Genomic DNA, 16,721 nt, shown 5'->3' with positions numbered 1-16,721 from the left:
TTTTTGGAGGAATCACTGGTTCCAGGGCTGAGCTAGAGAAAGTACAAGATGAGTCTGGAATAGCTTGCTGTGCTAAAAGGTTAGGAAATGATTTAAACAATAAAAAGATGTGGACTTGTCTTAAAAAGATGCATGAGCCAGCCCAAAGGGGCTCACCCTAGCAAAATCTAGGACATATTGAGTATAGGACAAATTAATAAAGAAAAAGGATTTAACCCACTGAATAAAATAAGATTATTTTATCTCATAACTATTGCAAGTAAGTAAATAAATAAGACAGAACTTGTTACTTTACAGAATCAAAAGATAATTCAGAGAGCTTTACTTGATATGAATATTTTATTGAGTAAGAAATTCTTCATGAGCAGGGAGATTTCAAAATCAGAAGTCATAGAAGCTTGACTCTCAGCTGTAACAGCTCGGTTTGTAAAGCATAAATGAGGAAGTACATTTTTTTTCTGTTATGATTGGCTACTAGAAACTGACATTTCATTTATGGTAGTATTACTGCATAAGCTTGTTTGTAGCTGATTGACTAGGAAGCTAGCTATACAGTCACACTGACATGAAGAAATCTTAAACTTTAAGTTCAGAGTCAGCATTTTGGAGAAATCAGGACAGTTTTAAGTTTTGGTTATGTGATTGGTTGTGGTAAATTTGGTTATGGTATTGAATGTTTGGCAGAGGGGTATATTCAAACTGTAGCCTTTGTTTTGGTTTCTTTTTAACAGTAATATACTAATGAATAAATGTGGAAGAAAATAAGCCCTAGAGATGTATGGGACAGCATGGTGACTATAGTTAGTAATACTGTATGGTTAAAAGTTCTCATCACAAGAAAAAATATGTAACTGTGTGGTGATGGGTGTTTACTAGGTTTATTTTGGTGATCACTTTGTAATATAGACAAATAACATCATTATGTTGTACACCTGAAACTCTATATAGTGTTACATGTCAATTGTATCTCAATTTTAAAAAGAATGAAAAATAAACGTGGGAGACTAGATTTAAAGAATAATATCACCATTGTGCTACATAATAGCAATGACTGATTGAGGGAAAAATTCTTTAATCAATTCTAAAACTATGGATAAAATTTAAATGAGCAATAGGACATTTATATGGCCCCAATTATGTCCCTACAGATTATAAACTAACTGAATGTGGGAAGACTGCATTTAGTTAACACCACCAATTAAGGAAAAAACCTTGTGTGATACACTGAGAACACAACATTATTTATATTTTTGCCAAAAGTGCATAACCTCAATCTAATCATGAGGAAACATCAGATAAACCCAAAATGAAGGGCATTCTATTCAACAGCGGGCCTGAATTCTTCAAAATCTGTCAATGCCCTGAATAAAGAAAAGTTAAGAAACATTTCAGATTAAAGGACACTAGACAAACAAAAACACTAAATGAACTCTTAAGATCCTGCCCACATCCCGGACTGGGGGAAAAGTTGCTCTAAAGGACATTTTTTGAATGATTGGTGAAATTTGAATGTGGTCCGTATCCCTTCCCTTAAGAAATACATACTGAATTATTAGAGATAAGATATAAAGGTATGCAAGTTGTTCTGAAATTGGTTAGAAAAAATAATCTATGTGTGCTTACAGTTTGAGAGAGAGGAGGAACAAATGTCGCAAAATAATTGAAATTGGTAAATCTGGGTAATGTGTGTATGGTCATGGTAATTCTTTGTATTATTTTTGCAACTTTTCTGTGGGTAAGAAAGTTTTGTTTTGTTTTTCATTTTCATTCTCCCTTCTTACAACTTCCTTTGTCCACAAAGGCTGTCAGGAGCATACAAAAAGTAGCATGGGCAGATACAAAAATAGAAGCGTGAGTGCTTGGTAAGTGGCTGGATTCTGATTCAGGGAGGAAATGAGTGAGCTAAACTACTAGGATAAGTTAACAGCCGGAGGGAGCGAGTAGGAGGAGTAGAAAATGGGCAGGCAGTGCCCAGGAAAAGGGACGCGGAGACGTGGCCGGCGCGGCTGCCGCGGCACCCGAGGAGGCTGAGCTGAAAGTGGGCGACGGCACGGCGCGGGCACAAGACGTGCGTGCGCGGACCCGGCCAGCATCCGGGTATCGGTGGCGCTGCGCTTCCTCGGTGGGAGGGCGAAGCGAGCTGACCGGCTCCCGGTGCAGGAAGGCGGCTGAGAGCGCTTTACCGCAGGAAGATGCGGTCTGTTGCGCCCGAGGCTGCCGCGGTTGTCAGAGAGCCCCGGGGTTCCTGGCGCTGGGACTTGGGAGGCCGCCTGGGGGCGAGCTTATTTTCGGGCGTTGGGGGTGCAGGGCCCTCCCTGGCCGCGGAGGGGAGCCGCAGAGTTGGGATCCCCATGCGGTTGCGGTAGGAGAGCGATCCCTGTGGAAACGGGATCATCTTGTCTCTGGGCTTCAGCACTTCAGGTGTAGGTCGGAGTGAGTGTTTTTTAGTGTGCTGAGCTTGTACTACAAGACAGAAAAAAGAGAGAAAGTAAGACAGTAATCAAGTATTTTTACCTTAAATGGTTTTCAGAAGTGCAGTTACCTTGTCCTTAAACAGTTCAGTGCTTCGGGTGTCAGGACTTCGATCTCACGGTCAAGGGTTGGAGACTATGTGAGCTTCAGTGCCTTAGACTTTCTCCCACAGAAGCAAACCTCTGAAATTTGCGTTTCTTTTTGGAGAGTTTCAGCCACACTTGCAGTGGGCTACTGTATTATTCACATCCGATTCTTGGAAGCACAAAGAGTGGGAAAAGCCAACGTCACCGCCCAATAAAAGGTTTATAAGAGTTAAGGGCAAAAAATGCAATGGCTTAGGCTTGGAGCAGAGGGTACAAATGGGAGAACAGAAGGTGGGTAGATGCAGGGTTTCTTCCAAGGAGAAAGCCACAAAGAAGTCTCTGTCAGTAGCACAAGCTTGACTTAACCTGAGAAGACACTTTAATTACAATTCACTCATATTATAGATTTAAACTACTTGATCCTAAACAAGAGAATTGGCCAAAGTGGTAGGGCTGGAGAGGCAGCCAGAGTCCTAACCTTGAGGGTGGAGAGAAATGGTTGCAGTCTTTGTCATAGGGCCTGGAGACTTCAAGCTTGGGTTTCTCATTCAAAGATCCAAATAGCTTGATGGGACCTCAGGTGTTTTGGTAGAATAAATTTCCTGGTGCCCATTATTACTTCATCCACAGAAAAATCAAGGGCTCTTTTGTGTAACTCCCAAAGTCTCCTGAAATACTGCTTTGCACTTGGACCTAGAATTTGGAGTCTGCTCACTACACTCCTAAATTCTCAGTCATCCTTCTGCCCCTTAGTCTCTTGTTCAGTGTCCTTTCTGACTAACATACCACTCAATGTTTTCATAAGTGCCTGGAGAGAACAAGTGGATAATAGAAAATACATGGATTGACATTACCTCCCTCAAAAAAAAAAGCATCCTGAAACAAATAATTGATCCCAGGGCACACTACCAGTCAGCAGCCAAGCAGATTTCTGAAGCCAGTCACTCTCCTGAGTGCCTACTTTTTTTTTCCCCCTGTAATCTGACTAGATCTGATTTATGTTCAAAGACGATCACTGTGGCTACAGAATGACTAATGGACTGTGGTAAGGACTGGGGAAGAGTGGAAACCTAGTTAGAAGGCTTCTGTACTCCAGTGAGAGGTGATGGTGGCTTGGGAAAGAGTAGTGGCAGAGGAGAGGAGAGAGGCAGGCAGAAGCAAGATACATTTAGAAGGAAGACTTGGTGAAAGACTAGATGTGGAGAAGTAAAGAAAGACAGCTGGCTGCTGAGGCTTACCTTGAGAACAACCTAGTTATGACCCTCAGGTTGTCCCGATTGTCCATGACCCCCTAGGTCAGTTGGGGTTGTCTCTATAGGGCAAAGGTCTTCATATTCTTATGACCGTCTTTTCATTTATTTAACAATTGTACGTTAGATAAATGTCATCTAGGCTCAGCCCCACCCAAAAAAATAATTCGAGGGAAATGTACATAGGGAGGCGTTGTTCTGTTGTCATCGTCGTCGTCGTCTTTCCGTCTCTTTAACAACAGTACAAAATAGGAGCGACCTATTTTGTGAACTGCCTGCTACCATGTCCGCTTTTGTTCGCATTCAAGAGATGCCGTTAGGACCTGGTTCTTTCTCCTTCTTCCTTTTTGTCTCCCTTCGGCTCTCGCAGTCGCCTTAGGTGGTGTCGAGTGTCAGAGCAAAAGGTAAGAGAATTCAAGGGAGTCCATTGGGTTATGTTTTTATTTTCTCTATGTGCAGAGATAGAACAGAAAAAAGTGGGAGTTTGAAAGGGGGTCAGTCAGAAGAAAAAGAACACACCTACTAAAAACTTGGAGGAGCCGGGGGTTGAACGCGGAGTCTCACACACGCAAAGTATAGCTCTACCACTGAGCCACACCTCCTTGCCTGAAAGTGTCAGTTTTATACTTATTTGACAATAAGTGGTGGTAAGTGTGTTCAGTGAGTGATAAGGGGTATTTTGGGCAGGAGACCTTTAGGAATCAAAGAATTATACTGAATCTTTAAAGTACAGAACTAGAAATAGAAGGCAAAAGATTGGAAACGTGTCACGTTAATAACCACAGAAATTTTCCATTGTGGCTTTAAAACTGGTTAGGGTCTCCTATTAACGCTTGGCAAGGAATCAATCATGTCCCAGTTTTCAGCCCTTTTAATTTCCTCCAGATATCTTAACCTGAGACACAATATTGGGATTCAGTTTTTTTTCCTGCCTAAAACGCTTCATGGTAATTTGTTATTTGCTCCGTCGGAACATCAAGGACCGGATTTGACGGAGGAAAGCCATGATCAGAAGAAAAACCCTAGGGCGATGCATTCGGCATTTCATTGTAAAGATCTCATCTAAGCACCCAGCTAATTTAGGAGACCCTGCCAACAGTCCCAAATCTCTATTTCATAAGGCACGAATGAAATAACTGCTTCAGGAATGGGGAGATGTGTTGAATTACGAGAACGATATAGAAGGTAAAGAGCCGCAAGACTTAAGGGTTAAAGGGAAAAAATGTTTCTTTGGGTTGGGGGAACCACCATTATCAAACAGAGGGAAATGCAGAAAGGGGAAGATTTTTAAAATTCTTTTAGGAACAGGAAGATTGGAAGATGAAGAAGATGAGCTAGCTTTGCTTATATTAAATTCAAAGTATATGTGTCACAACCTTGTGAGGATGTTACACAGAGAACTCAGGCCAGCGTCCTGGTCTCCAGCGTGGAATTTGTAATTGCTAAACAAAAGTATGTGGAGGGTAAATGAAAATTGATGTACTCATTAGTGATATTCATAGGAAAATAACTTTGCTCCTAGACTTTCTTAAATCCTGGTATGGTGAAGACTGTGTTCATTGAACTACAAAAGGCTACAAGAAAACCCATTTCCTGATACTAGATTTCTAGTAGTTAATTCTTTCTCATTCTGGTTTGCCCATAGATGAATTTTGGTCAATATTCATAAAATGGCACCAATCCCTTTTTGAAATTGGAAAAATATATGATTTATCTGGAAGAGTTTTTTATTTACTTGGTTCATGGAACTTTTAGAATAAAATCAAAAACAATAAATTATAGTTTTCACTGAGGGAGGGATTAGAGAAGTGTCACACACAAAACCGATGGTGTGTACGTGTGTGTGTGTGCGTAAATGCTGAGGAGGATTATCTTGGCTGTTTTTGTCATAAATATAAGGTTTTTGATGCTTTCCAATATTAGGAAAGTTTGAAGAACGCTGGTCATGATGTATTACCTGGAGAAAAGTGGATATTTATTGGATTCTTAGAAATTCATAAAAGAAGATGTGCTTTATTTTTCTGTTTGCCCAGTGATCAAAGTGGGAACTTTTAAAAAATTAAATATCTATAGCCATCTTCAACCTATTGAGTTATTTATTACAGAATTCTTCTAAGAAATTGAACATCTAAATTTAGAGATAGAACACATTCGTGTGCTGCATTCAGAAAATCTGAAAATACAAAGTACATGTTTAACCCTACACTGTCCAAAATGTCCATGAGCCATATTAAGTACTTAACACTTCAAATATTGGGATATACTTTAAGTGTAAAATACATGCTAGATCTCAAAGACTTGCTATAACATTTAAAATGTAAAATATATCACTAATAATTTTAAGATTAATTATTTGTTAAATTATGGTTTGGGAAATGCCACCTTATTTAAATATGTTTTTAAATTAATATCACTTTTTTATTTTTATTTCTTAATGTAAGTACAAGAAAATGTAAAATAACAAAAATGACTCTCATTTATGGCTTTATTATGTTGCTATTGGGCTGATCAGGCTACAGAAGACATTATCATTTGGTGCTGTTTAGGTGTTCAGGTGCTGTTCTGGGAGAATCCAAGAGCTAGAGAATACAGAGCATGGTCTGACAGTTTCACTATGTATACACTGGACAGAATGCATTCATGTACATGACCTCCTTTGAGCTTTACAGAACCCCTTTTTTTTATATAGGCATCACTGGCCTCATTTTTTTGATACTGAATGGGAGATTTATGATGTTTTGGGAATTACGATAGATCTTCCACTTCCATAGAATCTAAGGGATCAGCAATTGTTTTAGGCAATAAAACACACAGTGATGCTCTTTGTCCAATCAGATATTTCTCAATGAAATAAAATGCAAGCTACTGAGTTGAGACTAGGTGACCAATGGATAAAGAGTCTAATTCCAAATTTCAGTACAGCTGATGTCCCTCCCCTGATGTTCCTTCTCATTTTGTACCAATTTTCCATTTGTAACTTGATGCAGTTCTAACATTAAAGTACTGTAGATTATTGTCTCCTGACAGTGTCGAGGAGTTGTCAGTGGAAAACAGACATTGTGGAACTGAAAACAGTAATTTGAAAAGAAGAAAACAGTTCAAAATGACAATAGTTCAAGAATGACCTATTATCCCTAACAAAGAAGGTCAAGAGAGACGTTGAAGTTAAAGGGGGAGAATGGGGTTTTGTATTTAGTCTTGAGATACAGTTATCATCCATTTCTTTTCATTTTTCAGTATTCTAGATCCTCGTGTGAATGTTCAACGGAAGAATTCTTATAGAAATGCTAGTTTTCATTCTTTCCTGAATACCCAAACAGAAAATAACTTAAGATGTGCAAATTCTAGACAAAGGTGCAAGGCTGAAGGATCAACAAGAAAACTCAGGGTAATCTTGTAATTGTTTAAAAGTTCAATGATGTTCAACTTATTCCAGCAGTTTAATAATGGTGTGGACTCAAGATACAAACTAAGGTTTTTCTGATTGGAAAATTGTCCTTGCTTATACCACATCCACATATATACACTTAACAGAGTAGTCGTTCACTGTTAGATAACACTTTAACCAGTGTGAGTATATATGTGTGTACACTCCTTGATCGGATTTGCAAAAAGCAGTAAAAGTTGTTCATTTTTATATACTCTTTCGAGATTAGGGCACACCTGTTGTGTATAGGGTTGATAAAATACCAAATTGTGAAAACCCAGGTTCAAACCAGGGACCCTCAGATCTTCAGTCTAACGCTTTCCAAACTGAGCTATTTCAGTGAGTTAAACACCCTTACTTTAGTCATACTTTCAAAATATTAGTTTTCATTTGTGTGGCCAGGTTATTAGTGTCTAATCTTGTCCACTATCACCCACTTACTCAACCAAAAGACATGGGCTCAGCTGAAATCCATATGTGAAAATAGAATCCAATCTTGAGAGGCAGTCGACGGGTTGGTAGAAGAGGAAGAAAGAGAGCAAAAGAGTTGATAAAAACAGAAAGATACGCAAACACTGTTCAGAAAACTAAGAGGATTCAAAATGAAATTATCGAGGCTCTTCTTTCGGTTGTTTTTCTCTCTTGATCTTCAATGGCAAGGCTAAATGGAACAGAGATTTGTTGGGCATGTTAATGTGCTTCTTACTTAGGACTGAAGAAAGTCGAAGGTGTTGCAGACCCAGGAAGTAGATACGGGAAGCATTTAAAGGCAATCTATCGGATAACGTGTTTATTTCCATGCGAGTATGCAAAACATATTTTTAAAAGAATAAAAGAACATGCTTGTTAGAGATCTTGAAAGGCAGATGCCTGTGTGTGCTTTCAAACACTTTCACAAGGAAAGGGCACACTGTCACTGAGCCACGTCTCTCATTGCAGAAACATCATGATCCTTTGAAATTTCTTCACTAATTTATTACCCCAAACCCAAACTACTTTGTCTTCTCAGTTCTTCACAGATTTATTGTTTCTTTGTCTGAAAGACTTAAAGCTTCCTACTTTGGTCACTTCTTTGGGTCTCATATTTTATGGGGCTCCTATACATACACAATTAGTTTTTCTCCTGTTAATCTGTCTTACGTTAATTTAACAATTATATGATTTTATTTGTATTATTTCAAAACACAAGAAAAACTAATCTATGATGGTAGAGGTCCGAGAGTGGTATTGTGATGAGGCACAAGGAAGCTGCAGGGAGCAGAAATATTGTGTACCTCTGTCTGGAGTGTTGATTACACAAATGTATGCATATGGAATTAACCCATCAAGCTGAAGAATTAAGTTTTCTTTTAAGAGTTAAGTTTTATGTATTTTACCTTATAATAATTAAATCTCAACTTAAATAACCAGAAAAGGATATCCTTGGATACCTCCTGGCCTCCAGTACATACTCTCTTCATTAGTTCTTTTCAAATTGTCCTCTACAGACTGGTGCCCAAGAACTGTTTTTTACCCATCTGTGGTCATAAGAAACGTTTGTAACAACTCGGCAGTGCCAGGACATTGGACTCCTTTTGTTAAGTAAGGTAGAATCAATTTCAAGGGTTTTCAGAATTTTAGAAACAGTTATCTCTGGAATGAGGAAATGGCAACAGAGGATCACCTTCAACATGAATTTTAATAAAACTTGCGTATGACTGGACAGGTTCTCAAAGCTCACTCTCCGATTAGGAAAGAGTCGAGGCTTTTAACAATTAGCCAAAATTGGTCCAATAGTAAATTTGGATTTGAGTTTCTGGATGGTTTCCTCCAAAAATATTTTAGATTCTCTTACAGATTCTTCTCTGGCTCAGGGAACAGCATGCATTTATTCACAGTTTACCGGCAGCCATGCAGCTGCCCCAACCAAACCAGGCCTCAGCCTGTGCTGGGGAAAAGCTGAACAGGGAGCACAGGGAAGGAAAGGTGATGTGCAAGTTAAAATATCAGCTACGCGTGAATTCAATAACCCAGATTAAAATGGAAGTGACTCGGAGTGCACTGAGCTCCTGGGAAAACGTCACTGCGGCATACACGGTTTGGGAAGAGCAGTGTGCCAGCTCGTGGGAGAGGCAAGAGGCTGGTGAGGTAAGGTGGAGAAAGAACGAGAGGAAAAGGAGGGGAAGAGGCAAGAAGCATCCTCAAGAAAAATGGGACTAGAAAGGAGGTGTGTAGGGTGAGTCTACGTCCACATGTTTCCGTTGCTTCCTTCAGGTATCAGGAAACAGAATTCCAGTTCTCTCCAGAGAGGTAGGCCTGTCCCAGAAGAGAACTGGCTCACTTTACCCAGGACTGTCATGGCCTCAGAGGGCCTCTCTGCTCTCTCCGTCGTTGGACAGACTGGCTGAGCTCTTCGGGGTCGCCGGTGAGGTTGAGTTTTCGTCGGAGGTTCAGGGCCCCACTGACTTCACAGAGAGCCGCAAGGATTTTCTGCCTCTGCGAGCGGGCTAGGGCCCCGTGGAGACGAGTGGCAGCCAGCAGCTTTGGGATTGAGCACAACTGAGAACCGTGCAGTGTTTGATGTCACAAGGTTTTGCTGAAATGCAAAATATGAAAAAGTTCCTGTTTGCGCCACAGATTTCTAACTCTTGGAAAGAAGCTTATATAAAACCCGACTGTCTCCTGAAGAAATTCGTCCGGCATTTGCAACGCTCTGCTTTACTCCCTCACATCCTGCTTTTGGCTCAAAGAGGAGCCTGGAGAGAGGGACCGTGGCTGTGGAAAGCGAGAGTGACCGAACAGTCCGTGGTACCTACAAACGCAGCCACAGTCTCCTCAGTCCTAGCAGAGGCGATACAGGTGAGTCCCTCAAGGTCAAGTGGATGGCCTCAAATGGAATGGTTTGTGACAGCCTGGTGGACGGTTATGGCTTCTGGAGAGTAAGAAAAGGGCATGCATTACATTACGGCAGACCTCCAGGTCAAAGAGGATAAAGAGGCTATTTTCCTGCTCTCTGAAAAATAAGTACCTTAATTGTTTTCTCCTTTGGCGACTGAAAAAAGAGTCGATTTTCTTTTTAAACAGAATGGTTTTAAGATGCTTGCGGTGCATCCTGTTGTGGTTTTCTGCTTCCGCACTGTGATATCAGAACCTGAAACTGCAAAAATGCTGATCTGGAGATACGGATTGTTCAGTAGTTTGAACGGAGGGGAATCCCTAGAGAGTAAGTAACGGGGGTGGGGGAGGACATATTGAAATAAAGTTTCCCCTAGACGATCTTGGAGGCCAGAGTTCAGATTGTTTGCCCTTTCAGACCGGAAACTTCCTTAGATGGGGACAATTCAAAGGAATCCAGAAGCCAACTTGAAGGGCCTTTCACTGATCAAATCTGGGATATTTTGAGCATGAATAGCTACAATAAACTATTATAATCATTGGATACTTACATGAATAAATTATGGAAAAAGTGAAATTTTTCCTTACGATGGTATGCCAACTAATAAATGTAGAAGAAACAGTAAAGTTAGAAAATCACCATTTGGCCACCATCAGAATGATAGACTCAAGGCAAAACTCAGAAACCAATGTTAAGGACATAAGTAAATTTTTTATGAGAATCAGGATGTTTATATAGTCTCAAAGTATTCCCTTAAAGATTACTTATTAAATACAAATGGGGAAATGATAATTTTACAGGGAAAGAAACCTGGTAGACCTAATCCTAATCAAGTGATCAAAGCTAACATAACTAATAATGGGGAAAACTGTATCAAATGATAGTGCATGTAATAGAGGGAAACATCCTGGTGTGATAAAGGGAAGCATCATTTCTGTAATATTCCTCCCAAATATTCATAACCTGAATATAGTCTAATCACAAACTGAGGAACATTCTACAAAATCATTGGCATGTGCTCTTCAAAAACATATCAATCTCATGAAAGACAAGAAGATTGAGAAACTGCTCCAGATTAAAGGAAACTAAAGAGAAATAAAATTCGTATGTGATCCTGGAATGGACCTTAGTTTAAGAGAGAAATTTCTATAAAGGATTTTATTGGTAACATTATTTAAAGTTAATATAGACTCTATTAGATAAAACTATCTTACCAGTGTTAAATTTCCTGAATTCGATAATTGTGCTGTGGTAAGGAAATGCCCTTGCTTTTAAGAAATAAATACTGAAGTGTATAACAAAAAGATTATGATGGAAATATATAACTAAAAGATTGTAAATAAAAAGACATAATGTCTGAAAATCGTTCTCAAATAGTTTAGAAAAATAATAATGTTTCGGAGGCGGAGCCAAGATGGCGGCGTGAGTAGAGCAGTGGAAATCTCCTCCCAAAAACACATAGAGCTATGAAAATATGACAAAGAAAAATCTTCCTAAAATAGAGACCACAGGACACAGGACAACATCCAGACCACATCCACACCTGCAAGAACCCAGCGCCTTGTGAAGGGGGTAAGATACAAGCCCCAGCCCAGCGGGACCCGAGCGCCCCTCCCCCCGGCTCCCGGCAGGTGGAGAGAAACCGGAGCGGTTTTTTTTTTTTTTTTTTTTTTTTTTTGGCGAGCGCTTTTTGGAAGCCTTAGAGGGACGGGCCCCCGTTGCTGGGGAGGCAGGGTGGCGGGACCGGTGAGGAGGTGCCTGGGAATGGCGCCGGAGGACAAAGAATATCCCGCGTTTCTCCCTGCGAGACCTGGGGGCGGGTGCCTGAGACTGGTGCCTGAGGACGGAGGGGGTCGCGCGTTTTTCCCCTTTTTTTTTCTCTCTCTTTTTGGCGAGCGCTTTTTGGAAGCCTTGAAGGGACGGGGACCCCAGTGCTAGGGAGGCACGGTGGCGGGACTGGTGAGCGGGTGGCTGGGACCGGCGCCTGAGGACAAAGAATATCCCCCGTTTTTCCCTGCGGGACCGGTGGGCGGGTGCCTGAGACCGGCACTTGAGGACAGAGGAAATCGCGCGTTTTTCCCCTTTTTTTTTTCTCTTTTCTGCGAGTGCTTTTTGGAAGCCTAAAAGGGACAGGGACCCCGGTGCTAGGGAGGCAGGGCGGCGGGACTGGTGAGCGGGTGCCTGGGACCGGCACCTGAGGACAAAGAATATCCCGCATTTTTCCCTGTGGGACCGGTGGGTGGGTGCCTGAGACCAGCACCTGAGGACGGAAGAAATCGCGCGTTTTTCCCCTTTTTTTTCTCTCTTTTTGCTGAGTGCTTTTTGGAAGCCTTGAAGGGACAGGGACCCCGGTGCTAGGGAGGCAGGGCGGCGGGACTGGTGAGCGGGTGCGTGGGACCAGTGCCTGAGGACAAAGAATATTGAGCGTTCCTTCCCTGCGGGACCGGTGGGTGGGTGCTTTTTGGAAGCCTTGAAAGGACAGGGACCCTGGTGCTAGGGAGACAGGGCAGCAGGACCAGTGAGCGGGTGCCTGGGACTGGCACCTGAGGACAAAAAAAAAAAAAAAAAATCGCTTGTTTTTTCCTTTTTGTTCCTTTTTTTTTTCTCTTTCTTTCTGTTCCCTCTCTCATTGTTGCTGCTGTTGTTTTGGTTTGGAGAGTGCTTTTTGGAAATCTTAAAGGGGCAGGACAGGTCACTTAGACCAGAAGCAGGGAATCTGGGGATCTCTGGGCACTCTAACCCCTAGGGCAGCAGGGAGCACAGAGGCCCCTTACGGAGATAAATAGTCTCCTGCCTGCTCCCCCTCCAACGGGGCTCCACCATTTTGGAGGAACAGCCCCAGCCAGGCCAAGCCCACAGCAACAGCGGAGATAAACCCCAAAGCAACTGGGCAGGAAGCAGAAGCCCTGTCTGCGCACAGCTGCCCAGCACAAGCCACTAGAGGTCGCTATTCTCCCAGGAAAAGGCTACAAACCAACAAGAATGGAAGCTCTTCCAGCGGTCACTTGTACCAGCTCTGCAAACTATCTCTATCACCATGAAAAGGCAAAACTACAGGCAGACAAAGATCACAGAGACAACACCTGAGAAGGAGACAGACCTAACTAGTCCTCCTGAGAAAGAATTCAAAATAAAAATCATGAACATGCTGACAGAGATGCAGAAAAAAATGCAAGAGCAATGGGATGAGATGCAGAGAAAAATGCAAGAGCAGTGGGATGAAGTCCGGAAGGAGATCACAGATGTCAGGAAAGAGATCACAGAAGTGAAACAATCCCTGGAAGGATTCATAAGCAGAATGGATAAGATGCAAGAGGCCATTGAAGGAATAGAAGCCAGAGAACAGGAACGTATAGAAGCTGACATAGAGAGACATAAAAGGATCTCCAGGAATGAAACAACACTAAGAGAAATATGTGACCAATACAAAAGGAAAAACATTCGTATTATAGGGATACCAGAAGAGGAAGAAAGAGGAAAAGGGATAGAAAGTGTCTTTGAAGAAATAATTGCTGAAAACTTCCCCAAACTGGGGGAGGAAATAATCGAACAGACCATGGAATTATACAGAACCCCCAACAGAAAGGATCCAAGGAGGACAACACCAAGACACATAATAATTAAAATGGCAAGGATCAAGGACAAGGAAAGAGTTTTAAAGGCAGCTAGAGAGAAAAAGGTCACCTATAAAGGAAAACCAATCAGGCTAACATCAGACTTCTCAACAGAAACCCTACAGGCCAGAAGAGAATGGCATGATATACTTAATGCAATGAAACAGAAGGGCCTTGAACCAAGGATACTGTATCCAGCACGACTATCATTTAAATATGATGGTGGGATCAAACAATTCCCAGACAAGCAAAAGCTGAGGGAATTTGCTTCCCACAAACCACCTCTACAGGGCATCCTACAGGGACTGCTCTAGATGGGAGCACCCCTAAAAAGAGCACAGAACAAAACACACAACATATGAAGAATGGAGGAGGAGGAATAAGAAGGGAGAGAAGAAAAGAATCTCCAGACAGTGTATATAACAGCTCAATAAGCGAGCTAAGTTAGGCAGTAAGATACTAAAGAAGCTAACCTTGAACCTTTGGTAACCACGAATCTAAAGCCTGCAATGGCAATAAGTACATATCTTTCAATAGTCACCCTAAATGTAAATGGACTTAATGCACCAATCAAAAGACATAGAGTAATAGAATGGATAAAAAAGCAAGACCCATCTATATGCTGCTTACAAGAAACTCACCTTAAACCCAAAGATAAGCATAGACTAAAAGTCAAGGGATGGAAAAACATATTTCAGGCAAACAACAGTGAGAAGAAAGCAGGGGTTGCAGTACTAATATCAGACAAAATAGACTTCAAAACAAAGAAAGTAACAAGAGATAAAGAAGGCCACTACATAATGATAAAGGGCTTAGTCCAACAAGAGGATATAACCATTCTAAATATATATGCACCCAATACAGGAGCACCAGCATATGTGAAGCAAATACTAACAGAACTAAAGAGGGAAATAGACTGCAATGCATTCATTGTAGGAGACTTCAACACACCACTCACCCCAAAGGATAGATCCACCGGGCAGAAAATAAGTAAAGACACACAGGCACTGAACAACACACTAGAACAGATGGACCTAATAGACATCTATGGAACTTTACATCCAAAAGCAACAGGATATACATTCTTCTCAAGTGCACATGGAACATTCTCCAGAATAGACCACATACTAGTTCACAAAAAGAGCCTCAGTAAATTCCACAATATTGAAATTCTAACAACCAATTTTTCAGACCACAAAGGTATGAAAGTAGAAATAAATTCTACAAAGAATACAAAAAGGCTCACAAACACATGGAGGCTTAACAACATGCTACTAAATAATCAATGGATCAATGAACAAATCAAAATAGAGATCAAGGAATATATAGAAACAAATGACAACAACAACACTAAGCCCCAACTTCTGTGGGATGCAGCGAAAGCAGTCTTAAGAGGAAAGTATATAGCAATCCAGGCACACTTGAAGAAGGAAGAACAATCCCAAATGAATAGTCTAACATCACAATTATTAAAACTGGAAAAAGAAGAACAAATGAGGCCTAAAGTCAGCAGAAGGAGGGACATAATAAAGATCAGAGAAGAAATAAACAAAATTGAGAAGAATAAAACAATAGCAAAAATCAACGAAACCAAGAGCTGGTTCTTTGAGAAAATAAACAAAATAGATAAGCCTCTAGCCCAACTTATTAAGAGAAAAAGAGAGTCAACACAAATCAACATAATCAGAAATGAGAATGGAAAAATCACGACAGACTCCACAGAAATACAAAGAATTATTAAAGACTACTATGAAAACCTATATGCCAACAAGCTGGAAAACCTAGAAGAAATGGACAACTTCCTAGAAAAATACAACCTCCCAAGACTGACCAAGGAAGAAACACAAAAGTTAAACAAACCAATTACAAAGAAATTGAAACAGTAATCAAAAAACTACCCAAGAACAAAACCCCGGGGCCAGATGGGTTTACCTCGGAATTTTATCAGACACACAGAGAAGACATAATACCCATTCTCCTTAAAGTGTTCCACAAAATAGAAGAAGAGGGAATACTCCCAAACTCATTCTATGAAGCCAACATCACCCTAATACCAAAACCAGGAAAAGACCCCACCAAAAAAGAAAATTACAGACCAATATCCCTGATGAATGTAGATGCAAAAATACTCAATAAAATATTAGCAAACAGAATTCAACAGTATATCAAAAGGATCATACACCATGACCAAGTGGGGTTCATCCCAGGGATGCAAGGATGGTACAACATTCGAAAATCCATCAACATCATCCACCACATCAACAAAAAGAAAGACAAAAACCACATGATCATCTCCATAGATGCTGAAAAAGCATTTGACAAAATTCAACATCCATTCATGATAAAAACTCTCAGCAAAATGGGAATAGAGGGCAAGTACCTCAACATAATAAAGGCCATATATGATAAACCCACAGCCAGCATTATACTGAACAGCGAGAAGCTGAAAGCATTTCCACTGAGATCGGGAACCAGACAGGGATGCCCACTCTCCCCACTGTTATTTAACATAGTACTGGAGGTCCTAGCCACGGCAATCAGACAAAACAAAGAAATACAAGGAATCCAGATTGGTAAAGAAGAAGTTAAACTGTCACTATTTGCAGATGATATGATACTGTACATAAAAAACCCTAAAGACTCCACTCCAAAACTACTAGAACTGATATCGGAATACAGCAAAGTTGCAGGATACAAAATCAACACACAGAAATCTGTAGCTTTCCTATACACTAACAACGAATCAATAGAAAGAGAAATCAGGAAAACAATTCCATTCACCATTGCATCAAAAAGAATAAAATACCTAGGAATAAACCTAACCAAGGAAGTGAAAGACTTATACTCTGAAAACTACAAGTCACTCTTAAGAGAAATTAAAGGGGACACTAATAAATGGAAACTCATCCTATGCTCATGGCTAGGAAGAATTAATATCGTCAAAATGGCCATCCTGCCGAAAGCAATATACAAATTTGATGCAATCCCTCTCAAATT

The 16,721-nt window shown here is 40.8% G+C and overlaps 1 long non-coding RNA gene across 1 annotated transcript in view; it reads right to left on the bottom strand.

Moving 5' to 3' along the window:
* Positions 1-6,180: 6,180 nt before the first annotated feature.
* LOC118966978 (uncharacterized) overlaps positions 6,181-16,721 on the bottom strand; it is a 50,785-nt gene continuing 40,244 nt past the window's right edge. Inside the window, exons 2-3 of the long non-coding RNA XR_012126049.1 lie at positions 10,243-10,371; positions 6,181-10,146 (exon numbers count right to left, since the gene is read on the bottom strand). This is a non-coding gene — a long non-coding RNA (uncharacterized lncRNA). The remainder of the gene's footprint in view (positions 10,147-10,242; positions 10,372-16,721) is intronic.

Source organism: Manis javanica, chromosome 16, assembly GCF_040802235.1.
Source record: "Manis javanica isolate MJ-LG chromosome 16, MJ_LKY, whole genome shotgun sequence".
Lineage (NCBI taxonomy): Eukaryota > Metazoa > Chordata > Mammalia > Pholidota > Manidae > Manis > Manis javanica.
This window is presented reverse-complemented; position numbering and strand designations above follow the sequence as displayed.